Genomic DNA, 13,674 nt, shown 5'->3' with positions numbered 1-13,674 from the left:
CGCCAAACCGGTCATGCTGGAGGATGTTGCAGGCAGCAGAATGTTCTCCACAGCGTCTCCAGACTCTCTCACGTCTGTCACATGTGTTCAGTGTGAACCTGCTCTCATCTGTGAAGAGCACAGGGCACCAATGGCGAATCTGCCAACCAAGATGTTCTCTGGCAAAGGTCAATCGGGCTGCACGGTGTTGGGCTGTGAGCACAGGCCCCGATTGTGGACGTCGGGCCCTCATACCATCCTCATGCATTCTGTTTCTCACTGTTTGAGCAGAAACCTGCACATTAGTGGCCTGTTGAAGGTCGTTTTGTAGGGCTCCGGCAGTGCTCCTCCTGTTCCTCCTTGCACAAAGGACCAGATAGCGGTCCTGCTGCGGGGTTGTTGTCCTCCTGCGGCCCCCTCCACGTCTCCTGGTGTACTGGCCTGTCTCCTGGTACCTCCTCCATGCTCTGGACACTGTGCTGGGAGACACATCAAATCTTCTTGCCACAGCACGCATTGATGTGCCATCCTGGATGAGCTGCACTACCTGAGCAACTTCTGTAGGTTGCAGATACCGCCTCATGCCACCTCTAGTGGTGAGGGCACTAGCAAAATGAAAAACTAACCAAAGATCGGCCAGAAAAGATGAGGACAGGCAAATGGTCTGTGGCCACAACCTGCAAATCCATTCCTTTTATAGGGGTTGTCTTGCAAATTGTCTAATTTCCACCAGGTGGAAATTAGACAATTTACCAACAGGTGAAATTGATTCACAAATCAGTGTTGCTTCCTAACTGGACAGGTTGATATCTCAAAAGTGTGATTGACTTGGAGCTACATTGCATTGCTTATGTGTTCGCTTTATTTTTTTGAGCAGTGTATATTACAGGGACAGCTCAGGTTTGGCAGTTTGGAGACAAAGCAAAAGAGGCAAGTTGAGATGACTTGGACATGTGTGGAGGAGAGATGCTGGGTATATCTGGAGAAGGATGAGCAGCCGAAAGTAGTAGTAGCAGTAGTAGTAGTCCCTCCTCCAGAGAACAATGTGCTTCCTTTGTTTCACTCTGCGTGTCCACTATATTACAGTTAATAATATCTGTGGGACACTTTTCAACAACCTCTACAACAGTATCTTTATGTGTAGGACCCAGATGAGCAACACCTGAACCCACAACCCCCGAATTTACCAAACCTAGATCATCAGCAAATGAACCAACAGCCCCCAGATTAGCAGAACCTGGATCAGCAGCACCTGAACCAGCAGCCGGAAACTCAGCTTCACTCTTTTTTTTCTGCTGTGTTTTGTCCTGCTTTGAGCTCGGTGCTGCAGTTCCAGTTTGCTCAGGGCTGTGCAGCAGTCTCACCCTCATTTGACTCAGCAGCTCGTTTCTCTGGACAGGAACGGATGAGATGACCCTCCATTCCACAGCCAAAACATTTCATTTTCTCCGAAGATACATAAACATTGTAGTCAAAACCACCCACTCTTAACTTCAACATCAAATTTAACCCCGTGTTGTTCTTCAGAATCACAAAGACCTGCCTTCTGAAGGAAGCAACATGTTTTAAGTGCGGAGATTTACAGCTCAGAGGAATCAGTTTTATGGGGGACATTGTCCGTGTCTCGCCAGTTCTCTCCGCAGCATTTCATTGCTAATGAACAGAGGGACTTTGGACAAAATGACCTTTTTGGCCGGATTACCCAGCGGCACCACCTGAACAAAGGTGTCTTGGATTACAACGCCTTGCTCCACAACCACATTAACTTTATCAATACTGTCCAGAAAAATAACGACTCCAGTATTCATTCTAGATGCAGACTTTACACTACCATAACCAACAATTTCACCGATCGCTAAACTGCAATCTTCCACTGAGCAATTGAAAGTCGTACCGAGTTTAACTCCATGTCGGTGCATGAGCGGCTCCAGTCCCACGAGTCTGCATGACTCACAGCCGGGCCGGTCGTAACTGCTCCGGAATAAAAAATACCACTATGACAGTAAATCTGTCAAAATACAAATCCAGAAAAACAAGAAACAACGCAAGATAGAAAAAAAGAGATAGAAAACGCACTCACACTGAAACGCGCACGCAGTCTCTCCGAGTTCCACTCCCAGCATGCACTCCGAGAGAGAGAGAGCGAGAGAGAGAGAGAGAGATTGTCACAATACTGTACAATCAGGACGTTTATCACAGAAAAGGAACTTTTTACACACGGTGCTTGCATGAAAAATAATCCATTATAAAACAGCATAGACATATTTCAGTGATTCGTCACGTCAGTGTTCACATTGACTGTGTAATGGCTTGAATTACTTGGGACAAAAAAAACCCAATAAACCTACAAGCCATGAGGAGGCTGAAACCGGCTAGAATTTACTAACTGACGCGCCCGTGTTGAAGTAGGCCACTTGTCAGATCAATGATTGAATTTCCACAAGGTCCGTTGCAATAATACTCCACAAGTGTATTTATTTACACCACAAAAATATCCGATGCACAACTGCATGAAAAATCTAAAGCAAACAGTACTACCTTGACAAGTGCACAACAAACGACATGACGTGACGGTCAAAACTTCTTTGCCCTCGCCGGTAACAAACACACCTGAATGTCATCAGGACCATACAGACTGTACTAATAACACCCAAACGCACCCTCAAAATTTGGACTCTGAGGATTGCTCCTGTAGGCTGTGATTGGCTGGGAGCCTGTCACGTGCTTGACGGAGGCCATGTTGCCTACCAACGTCTGGCTCTGTCATCATGACGTTGCAATGATTTTTCCTGCAGTTTTCGGCCCATTTCTAACCGATTTGTCGCATTTTTTTAAGGAGAAATTGTGTGTTGTATGGCTTGGGGCTGTTCCGTTCGGCCAGGACAAGGCCGTATGATGCATCAATTTCCACAGGATGCACAAAGGAGGGAAGTTTGGACCACCTACTCTGACTACCACCCACTCTAACTACTGGTTCTCTGAAACTAGGATTGAAATGACGGAAAAGCCATAATTTCTGGAACCCTAAGTACTGGTACTGAATGGTCTAATATACATAAAGTGCCTCTCAAAATGATTTACGCAGTGGTGTGGCCTTTAAAGGCCAAACCCCTTTTTCAATGGCTTCAATATATTGTCTAGATTTTCTCATCTCATCTCATCTTCAGCCGCTTGTCCGGGGTCGTGTCGCGGTGGCAGCAACTAAGTAGGGCACTCCAGACATCCCTCTCCCCAGCAATGCCCTCCAGCTACTCATGGGGGATCCCAAGGCATTCCCAGGCCAGATTGGACATGTAGTCCCTCCAGCGAGTTCTGGGTCTACCCCGGGGTCGGTCTCCTCCCAGTTGGCCGTGCCCGGTAAACCTCCAAAGGAAGGCGCCCAGGAGGCATCCTAATCAGATGCCCGAACTATCTCACCTGGCTTCTTTCGATGCGAAGGAGCAGCGGCTCTACTCCAAGCTACTAGATTTTTAATCTAATAAATTCTTGTTTCCTCTAAATTGGGGTCAAAGTCTAGTGATAAAAATTAACAGAGTGATCCATTCATTGTACATTACACCCACAAAACAGGGTAAGCTGTGAGCCTAATTTTGCCATGTGACCAATTAATAAGGTGCCAGACACAATAGTCATGTTAAATTCTTATTTAACAGTAGTCAAAAGTGAGACGACTTTCGGTCAGTTATCTCATTAAGCTGGTCACACGATAACAAGGCTCATAGTTTTACCCTATTATATGGAGTGCTTCACTCACAACATTCGAAATGTACCCGCTTGACGCGCCCTTTCCATCAAGCTCGCCGCTGCATTTGTCCCGCCTACCGCACCATAGCCACGCCCACCGTGCCTGAGAACCTCTCGCGGCACCCCATTTCTGTTTTCCCCTATTTCTTTGAAAGTGCAGCTTGAGAGATCATGAAGTGAGCGTGATTCTGAATAGCGCGCGCATGGGGCTGTATGGCGCCCGTGTAGCCAGTTGGCCACTCTTCTCTATACACAGCGCTGGGGTACACAAGATGTTATCGTGTCCAAATGCGATGCAGAGTACAGCAGAAATAAACAAATGGAGAGTAAACACAATGATTTGAATTTGACTTGATTCCAGCATTTTTTACTACTCTAGGACACAAGTAAATAATATTGATATGTTACCGTGTGTGTGTGTGTGTGTGTGTGTGTGTGTGTGTGTGTGTGTGTGTGTGTGTGTGTGTGTGTGTGTGTGTGTGTGTGTGTGTGTGTACATGAGCAGTTTGGCATGTCGTGCTAGGTCTAACAGCGGGAGAGGGAACAGAGCGTACTGTGGTGGACTACTGTGCTTTGCTCCCCCATTAAAGAATAAAAACTTAACTACACACACACACACACACACACACACACACACACACACACACACACACACACACACACATCTTCTCGTCTGATGCAGCAGTAAAAGCTGTGGTTGCTTGTTCTGCCTCATTAAGAACTGTGACATTTTATGCAAGTGGAACTGGATTCTTCTTTTCCTCTGAATTAAAGGGATTGTCAGTTACGATGAAAACATATCTTCTTTTGTGCTCAGTCACTCTGCTTTCTATCATCGTTTCTTATGCTACACAGATAATAAATCTGAATACAGGAGACCAAAAGTCTGTGCTCCCATTCAGTGAAACAGGACCAAGCTATTCTTGGTGTTCTGGTTTTTTATTTCAGGGTGGAGTTTTCAATATTTCCAAATCAATTTGGAACCTATTGCAGATAATTTAAGTGTTTTGTTGTTGTAATACGTTTCACTATTATGTTCTTCTTTTGTTCTAAGGTTTTTATGACCTTAAAATACAAGAAGGTGTGCATGATATCACGGTCCATGCCACAAATCACTATACATTATTTTTGTTGTCATTTATTATCCATAACAATATCAAACACAATAGCATACTAAAACGCTAAACAAAAAAGACCACGTCAAAATCTAGATTATGGCGGGACCGTGTTTGGTCCATGTTGGAAATTGTAGTCTATCTGTTACATGGCTAGTCAGTGGCAGAGTCTATAATGTGAATTCCTGGATAAATATTTTCTTAAGATTTATTTCTGATTTTTTTTCCTTTGTCTCCCAATTTAGTGGCCAACCGCTCCCTATTCTTAGTTCAAACACCCACCCTCATACTGTATGCGTTCGCCAACTGCATCTCTCCGGCCGGCAGTCTCGAAGGAGACGCCTCGCCACTTCCATGACAAGGCGAATCCAGGCCGAACCACTGCTTTTTCCTACACACACAGAGACACATGATGTGACGAACACAAGCCGACACCGCCCCCCTCCTGAAGACAGCGTTGCCAATGATTGCTGCTTCATCGAGTCCGGCCATGGTCAAATCTGATGAGACCGGGGCGCGAATCCCGGTCCCCAGTGGGCAACTGCATCGACACAAAGCCGATGCTTAGACCGCTACACCACCGCGGACCCGAATTCCTCGATATTAAATGTTCATCTACATTTTGCTGTAGTGGTCCCAGTAATATTTGTTAAAGTGCACTGAAGAAGCATATCACATGACATGGTTAAGCCACGTCTGAGTAAAAAAAAAAAAGTTTATAAATGCAGTTGCAAGATCAATACTTCAACTCATATCTTGGGATTTTTGATTTGAAAGAACTTAATTTAATCATAAGTATATCTATTCTAATTATCTATTAACTCCCCCTCCTCTTTCATCTGTTTCTATCTACAAATGTCTCTCGTTTTTCCAAGACTCACTCTGTTTGACAGGTGAATTCACAAAGAATGGATTGTGGCCGCTGACAGCACCACGAATTGCACATCACTTGCAACCGCTATCTGCCCCCGTCTCAAGGTCAGGTTCACAAAAGATATCGTGCGAATGACATTACAGCGCAAACACACCCATAAGGTTTTGCAGTCGAGTGCGATTTGCCCTTGTTTTGCATCTGATGCAATTATCCATGTGGCAAAGCACAAACGTTGGCTTTGCGCCAAGAACACAGTAGGCAGGTTCAATGTCATCAAGGATGTCATCAAGGATGTTAGACCTGGCAACCTGTATCTGCGAATGATTTTGGTCTCTGTTAAATCATCAAGTGATAATCTCCTATGAAATATTCACTCATAAGCATGCCTGGCAAGATGATGCCTTTGCCTGCCTACAATCACTGCTGCCATGATCACTGGAGAGTCTGGGCTTCAGTTACCACCAACTCTCTGAAGAGATCTCAGAAAGTTGAATCAGTTCATCTGGACACAAGGTTTAGTGAGAGAAACGTTTCATCACTCACCGAAGTGACTTTGTCAGTCTCAACTGACTGCAGGTACCCCTTACCTTATAAACCATACAGTTGCATAACGACCGAAACCAACGGTCAGTTTCATATACAAATTTCCATGACTGTAAGTAGAGTTGCAATGGCAATGTGTACTGTTCACAGAGCATTTGGGAATGGTTGCAATCACAGCATTGCAAGATGGCGACAGATGTACTCTTAGCCTCTTACCTCAGTTCAGGGATGGTCGTTCCCTCTTCACATAGTAGATGACTTCTTTGACTGCCCATTCAAACTAGCGTTCCTTCCTATCAAGGATGTGCACATCCTCATCCTTGAAAGAGTGGCCACTGGCCTGTAGATTGGTGAAGACTCCGAAGTCCTGGCCTGACGTGTTAGCTCTTCTGTGTTCTGCCATTCTCTTCATCAGAGTCTGTTTGGTTTCCTCAATGTACAAGTCATGGTACTTAACGGCACATACTATATTGCTCTGTTTGTGCCGGGGGACCCGATCTTTGGGATGGACCAATTTCTGGTGCAGCATGTTTTAGGGTTTGAAAGCCACCAAGACGTGGTGTTTACAGTGTCCTGATGACTCCTAGTTTGTGCTTCCATGGATGATGAGCTGGGGTGGGGATACTTGCAGTCAGTTGAGACTGATGAAGTCAATTGGATAAGTGATGAAACATTTTTCCCAATAACCTTTGTGTCCAGCTGAACTGATTCAACTTTCTGGGATTTCCTTAGCTGGATTATCTGAGTACGCATCAAGGCTCTGAAGACACTAATATAACTTTTACTCTAACTGCGTGTGGCTATTAGCGCTGCTGTTTGTAAATTGGACTTTTTTGCAGTTAGGCTCATTTGCATATAAAGTGACCAATTTTCCCTCAAATGTATGCATTTTACCTAATGTAAATATGTGCAAATAGCACTAGAGCAATGAGACGCTGTTTGCTTGGCAGTGAAGTTAGGTGTGCATTTCACCCTTTGCAGGGGCTTTGAGAATTATACGGTTTCTTTTTGTCTTATTTGTGCAGGTTTAGCAGTCACAAAAGCCATGCAATCTTTTTGTGGATTCACCAGTAAGTGTATTGTCATAGTAATTTTTATTTGCGATGCTTTAAAGGGAAACTTCACTGGTTTTCAACCTTATCGCTATCTAAACGAATTTGGGATATAGTCTGAAAAATGTCTGCAGTTGTTGCTAATGTTCTGTGTCTCTGGGACATAATTGCAAAATCTCCGCCTCCGCGGGTGTGCTCTAGATGCCACTCAAAACAGAACTTCATTCTCTTCGCCTTGTATTGCAAACTAGCTATGTTTCCAACAGTGAAAATGGCATCCCAAAATATGAGTGCAGTGGATCTTATGGAGGATACATTTTACAGTGTTTTTTTTCTCCCCAATTGTATCCGGCCAATTATCCCACTCTTCCGAGCCGTCCCGGTCACTGCTCCATCCCCTCTGCCGATCCGGGGAGGGCTGCAGACTACCACATGCTTCCTCCGATACATGTGGAGTCACCAGCCGCTTCTTTTCACCTGACAGTGAGGAGTTTCTCCAGGGGGACGTAGTGTGTGGGAGGATCACGCTATTCCCCCCAGTTCCCCCTCCTCTCTGAACAGGCACCCCGACCGACCAGAGGAGGCGCTAGTGCAGCAACCAGGAAACATACCCACATCTGGCTTCCCACCCGCAGACACGGCCAATTGTGTCTGTAGGGATGCCCAACCAAGCCGGAGGTAACATGGGGATTCAAACCAGCGATCCCCCTGTTGGTAGGCAATGGAATAGACCGCCACGCCACCCGGATACAATGGACACTTACCTTGAAACTTGTTGAGACTGATCTAGCCTTTGTCTTGTCAAATTATGTGCAATATTCTTCTTTTTTTTAATTTAGGCATTTAGTAAAAAAACTTATAAAGGCCAAAAAAGAATAAAATATCAATGCATAGTGCAAAATGTTTATATTTTTGTAAGACAAAGTTTGAGTAAATGATGGTGTTCTCTCCATGGCCAAGATGTGTTATTTCAAAGGTAACTAGAGCTATCTGCAGCCTGGCATGACTGCCTAAAAAGACATTTTGAAGAAAACCCATTTCAAAATCAGTGACTATTCCAGGTTTTGCATGGCTAAGAAAAACTATCAACATAATCAGAATCAAAAATACTTTATTGATCCCCGTAGGGAAATTTGGTCATCGTACAGTTGCTCACATTGTAGAAGAGAATATATATATATATAAGCATAAGTGAAATTATAAGAAAAATAAGAATGGAAAAATAAGTGTATTATGCAATAAATATGTAAAAATATTGCAGAATGTACAGAATGAATAAGTTCTAATATAGTATAAATACACACCAGAGTACTGCACTGTTATAAAGTTAAATTATTGTACTGCTAAGTCAGTATTGCACAACTGAAAATGTAAATTATAAATTAAGGGGTTATAAAGCAGCTGACAGGGGTGAAATAAGTCCAAAGGGCCAATAACTGAATTGCCCAGTATTTTTATTTTTCCTCAGCCACTTTGCTAGACTTCTCATTACATCACTTTGGAAAACAGGACTGGTGTTTCCCAGTTGCTTCTTGTTTGGATGGTTTTGGGACTGCTACAATGTTTGGGGGAAGAGTAGGCTGAGGGAGCAGGAGTGATGACGTCCGCATTTTGTAGGCAAAGGTAGGGTCTCATCTTCATGCAATGACAAGTTCAACAAGGCGCACTCTGAAGTTGTGCATGTGAGGTTCATAAATCGTCTTCACAACCCATTGCTTTGTCCTCCGACAGTAAACAAGTTTCCTTTGCACCTCAACTGAAATGGCAAAAGAGATATTTAGGGAAACATAACAGATGAGGACTTGGATGAACTTGAGCTCACTGTTATATTTTCATCACCTTTAAAATGGTGAGGGTGAAATGTTCCGTTTATTCAAATAAATAAAAAAGGAAAACAACTCATAATATAGGTGACAATGTAAATTGTCCACGTCCTTTTTTCCCCCTCTTTTTCTCCCTAATTGGACTTGGCCAATTACCCCACTCTTGCGAGCTGTCTCGGTCGCTGCTCCTCCCCCTCTGCCAATCCAGGGAGGGCTGCAGACTACCACATGCCTCCTCCGATACATGTGGAGTAACCAGTCGCTTCTTTTCACCTGACAGTGAGGAGTTTCACCAGGGAGACGTAGCACGTGGGAGGATCACGCTATTCCCTCCAGTTCCCCCTCGCCCCCAAATCAGTGCCCTGACCAACCAGAGGGGGCACTAGTGCAGCGACCAGGACACACACGCACATCTGGCTTCCCACCCATAGACACGGCCAGCTGTGTTTGTAGGGATGCTCAACCAAGCCGGAGGTAACATGGGATTCGAATTGGCGATCCTCGTGTTTGTAGGCAACAGAATAGACCACCACGCCCCCTGGACGCCCCATATCGATGTCTAAATTGACAGCAAGTGTTAAAGAAATTGTTATTTTATTGAAAAAATACCAACAAAATATGTATGTGTTTTCTACCTTTGCTGTTAGTGGTGAGCTTCCTCTTCACAATATTTTTATTGTGCTCCAAAACGGCAAGTTGCCCTCTTTTCCTCAGGCCCGTGTAGGAGAACTGCTACCTTTTGGGCATGTACTTCAACTTGCAACTTGTAATGCAAAAATATATATTGTTTTCAGAAATGGGATTTCTACAAAAATATTGCTTTCAAAAAGTGCATGATACAAAGTACAATGCCCTGGCTTCCATACAATGCCTGGCTTCTGGCTTTCATAATGATGGACTAGCAATGGATTGTCATACTGTAAGATAATGTGGCAATCAATATGTGGCGGGGAATACCCAGCCCCAAAACCCCAAAGTTTTCATTCACAAATTAGTATACTGTAATATCCCCAGAAATTAATAGGTAGGTGAACAAAGGCTGCATGGAAATTGCACGGACAGCCGTACATCAATTCATTTGTAGATGAACCGGTAGGTAACAAAAGGCTGGGAAGCTACCTGCAAATCTCCTATTTTTCACGATCACCATTCAAACCATCGGTGGCACATTGAAATGCTGGTATCCACATAAAACAGTGGGGGAAGGGCTTCAAAGCTGGCCCAAAATAATGAAAGAATATATAGACGTAGCAAGCTCCTTTAATGCAACAAAATACACTCACTGGCCACTTTATTAGGTACACCTTGCTAGTACCGGGTTGGACCCCCTTTTGCCTTCAGAACTGCCTTAATCCTTCGTGGCATAGATTCAACAAGGTACTGGAAACATTCCTCAGAGAGTTTGGTCCATATTGACATGATAGCATCACGCAGTTGCTGCAGATTTGTCGGCTGCACATCCATGATGCAAATCTCCCGGTCCACCACATCCCAAAGGTGCTCTATTGGATTGAGATCTGGTGACTGTGGAGGCCATTTGAGTACAGTGAACTCATTGTCATGTTCAAGAAACCAGTCTGAGATGATTCGAGCTTGATGACATGGCGCGTTATCCTGCTGGAAGTAGCCATCAGAAGATGGGAACACTGTGGTCATAAAGGGATGGACATGGTCAGCAACAATACTCAGGTAGGCTGTGGCGTTGACACGATGCTCAATTGGTACTAAGGGGCCCAAAGTGTGCCAAGAAAATATCCCCCACACCATTACACCACCACCAGCAGCCTGAACCGTTGATACAAGGCAGGATGGATCCATGCTTTCATGTTGTTGACGCCAAATTCTGACCCTACCATCCGAATGTCGCAGCAGAAATCGAGACTCATCAGACCAGCTAACGTTTTTCCAATCTTCTATTGTCCAATTTTGGTGAGCCTGTGCGAATTGTAGCCTCAGTTTCCTGTTCTTTGCTGACAGGAGTGGCACCCGGTGTGGTCTTCTGCTGCTGTAGCCCATCTGCCTCAAGGTTCGACGTGTTGTGCGTTCAGAGATGCTCTTCTGCATACATCGGTTGTAATGAGTGGTTATTTGAGTTACTGTTGCCTTTCTATCAGCTCGAACCAGTCTGGCCATCCTCCTCTGACCTCTGGCATCAACAAGGCATTTTCGCCCACAGAACTGCCACTCACTGATATTTTCTCTTTTTCGGACCATTCTCTGTAAACCCTAGAGATGGTTGTGCGTGAAAATCCCAGTAGATCAGCAGTTTCTGAAATACTCAGACCAGCCCGTCTGGCACCAACAACCATGCCACGTTCAAAGTCACTTAAATCACCTTTCTTCCCCATTCTGATGCTCGGTTTGAACTGCAGCAGATCATCTTGACCATGTCTACATGCCTAAATGCATTGAGTTGCTGCCATGTGATTGGGTGATTAGAAATTTGCATTAACGAGCAGTTGGACAGGTGTGCCTAATAAAGTGGCCGGTGAGTGTATTTATAGGTGCTGTAGTAGCGCACATAATACAAATGGCAATAAGAAGCCAGGAACAAAGGCGAAGACTGCTGCATGCTGCATGTATGTATGTCTACATGCATTCAGCTACTATTGCATGTGTGTCTACAGCCATACAGCCTTACTACTAGGTCTACTGTAAGAATTTCAACTCAACAACAGATCAAATTTTGCTCAGAGCTCATGACAAAGTTTCAATTAGCATTAGTTTCTAAAGTTATTGGCAAGTCTCACCTCTGGAATGAGCCCACCTTGACTGTGGGCTGAAGCAGCAACAGATTGTATTTCTTCCCTCTGCTGGGCACACTGCCTGTGGCAGTAGAAGTAGAGGAAGTTTGTTCTTCAACTATGGTGACAGAGTAAAAAGAACCATGATAAGCAGTTGTACCTGTAAACCATCTCAGTACTAAATAGAGCAGATACAATATGGAATTTTGCACGCTATGCATTCAATGTAATTAAGTTTAGCTAAAAACAGCTTACCTCTGTTCAACCTTGCTTCTCTGGGGGTTTCCATCGCCATGGCCAATATCGCTTCCAAAAAGAGTGGGCACAGCAGAGGTCTTAAGCAATTTCTTGATGCTTCCTCCCATCAACTCTGACTGTATGTCCCTATTGTAGTCATCTGATGCAAAACGCAAAGAGCATACACGAAGATTTCCCAGTACTGATGTTGGTGCGTTCTCGTCATATTTGGGGCTGTTTATCGCTCGGACCCATTCTTTGCACCATTCAACAGCTGTTGGTAATCGGTGGTAGCTTACACTTACTTCCTCCTCTCTCCTCTTTCTGTAGTTGTCGCATCCAGGCACGATGAAACCAGAAGGCACGTTTGTTGTGAATAAAACTAATCCAATTCAATTTATGTCTTTTTTCGGTTTTCTGATTGAACAGTACAAATTTTAAGCCGCCGTTGTTTGTACACAGAACCGCAAGAAACGCCCGCCTCCACAAGCTGGGCGGGCTTTGGAAAGATTTGGGGTTTGGGTGTCACAAGTTCACACACAATGGATCCTGGTACATGTAGGCACTGCCAGCATGGCTCCGTGACCAGGAAAACTCGGATTTCTCTGTCAATATAGCACGTGCTGAGGAATTTTATTGCTTCAGTTGACTATATTTGCGCACAACACTGATTGGACATCCACATAAAAACCAGCGAAGTTTCCCTTTAACTGTGCACTCTCCCTCATGCCTCTCGGCCGATCAATCATGTAACTTCAGTGACGTCATTGGTCACCTGATCAGCAGGCCAATCGTGTCAAACATGATCACTCAATCAGTCATGCTAACGTGGTCACTCAGTCCGTCAGTCAGGGACAGTGATGTGTGTATAGCTGGTGAAAAACGGGCTGCTTTTACGCTTTAATTTGTAGGGTTTGGGAGTTTAGGTTTGGGATTTGCCAGGAATTTGAGTCTCCCTACAGAGTGAACGACACTGCCAATCCAGCAGGAAGGTACACAGAACTGCTGCCCTGGCCTTCGTAGCCAATAACTACAACTATACTGTGGTATTTGAAAAGTCTTTGCATCGCAGCTTTGATATTCAAAGTAACTTCAGTAACATTTTAAAGAGTGAAATAAAGAGAACTCACTGTGAGAAGTAAGCTGGAGGCAGAGTCCCTCTCCGCTGACGCCATGCCTGAAAAAAGGGCTAGGCCGACTGAGCAGAAAATGCATCTTCCATGCGTCGTCTGTAAAGTGTCTGGCTTTTACATATAGCGAAAAGGTATAGTCAGTAAAATCAGCATGCAAGTTCCTCTCAGTTGTCAGACTGTCATCAAACTAAACTTGGTTTGTGATGTGGGGATATGGTCAAGTCCATCCCCAATCCCCCCCCACCCCCAACCATCCTGCTCTATACCAACTAACCCAACCGCATCCAATTATTACGTATTGTCTGGTTGAGGTATTGTACTGCCTAGTCTTGGTATTGTTTTGCGCTGTTGTGTTCTTGGCTTGGCCGTAACGAAAAGACATTTTGGATCTCGATAAGACGAACCAGGTCAAAACAAAAAAAAAAGGGAC

At 44.5% G+C, this 13,674-nt stretch overlaps 1 protein-coding gene and 1 long non-coding RNA gene across 6 annotated transcripts in view; both read right to left on the bottom strand.

The window, feature by feature from the left end:
• The window catches only part of LOC130117513 (growth factor receptor-bound protein 10-like), a 145,248-nt gene that overhangs the window by 94,844 nt on the left and 36,730 nt on the right, over positions 1-13,674 (bottom strand). The gene's annotated exons all lie outside the window — the stretch shown is intronic.
• Positions 8,442-13,297, bottom strand: LOC130117514 (uncharacterized). The gene is made up of 5 exons (XR_008810687.1): positions 13,242-13,297; positions 12,130-12,435; positions 11,881-11,992; positions 9,766-9,893; positions 8,442-9,063 (listed from the first exon to the last, which is right to left on the bottom strand). It is a non-coding gene; the product is annotated as an uncharacterized LOC130117514 (long non-coding RNA).

This window comes from Lampris incognitus, chromosome 9 (genome assembly GCF_029633865.1).
Source record: "Lampris incognitus isolate fLamInc1 chromosome 9, fLamInc1.hap2, whole genome shotgun sequence".
NCBI classification, from domain to species: domain Eukaryota; kingdom Metazoa; phylum Chordata; class Actinopteri; order Lampriformes; family Lampridae; genus Lampris; species Lampris incognitus.
This window is presented reverse-complemented; position numbering and strand designations above follow the sequence as displayed.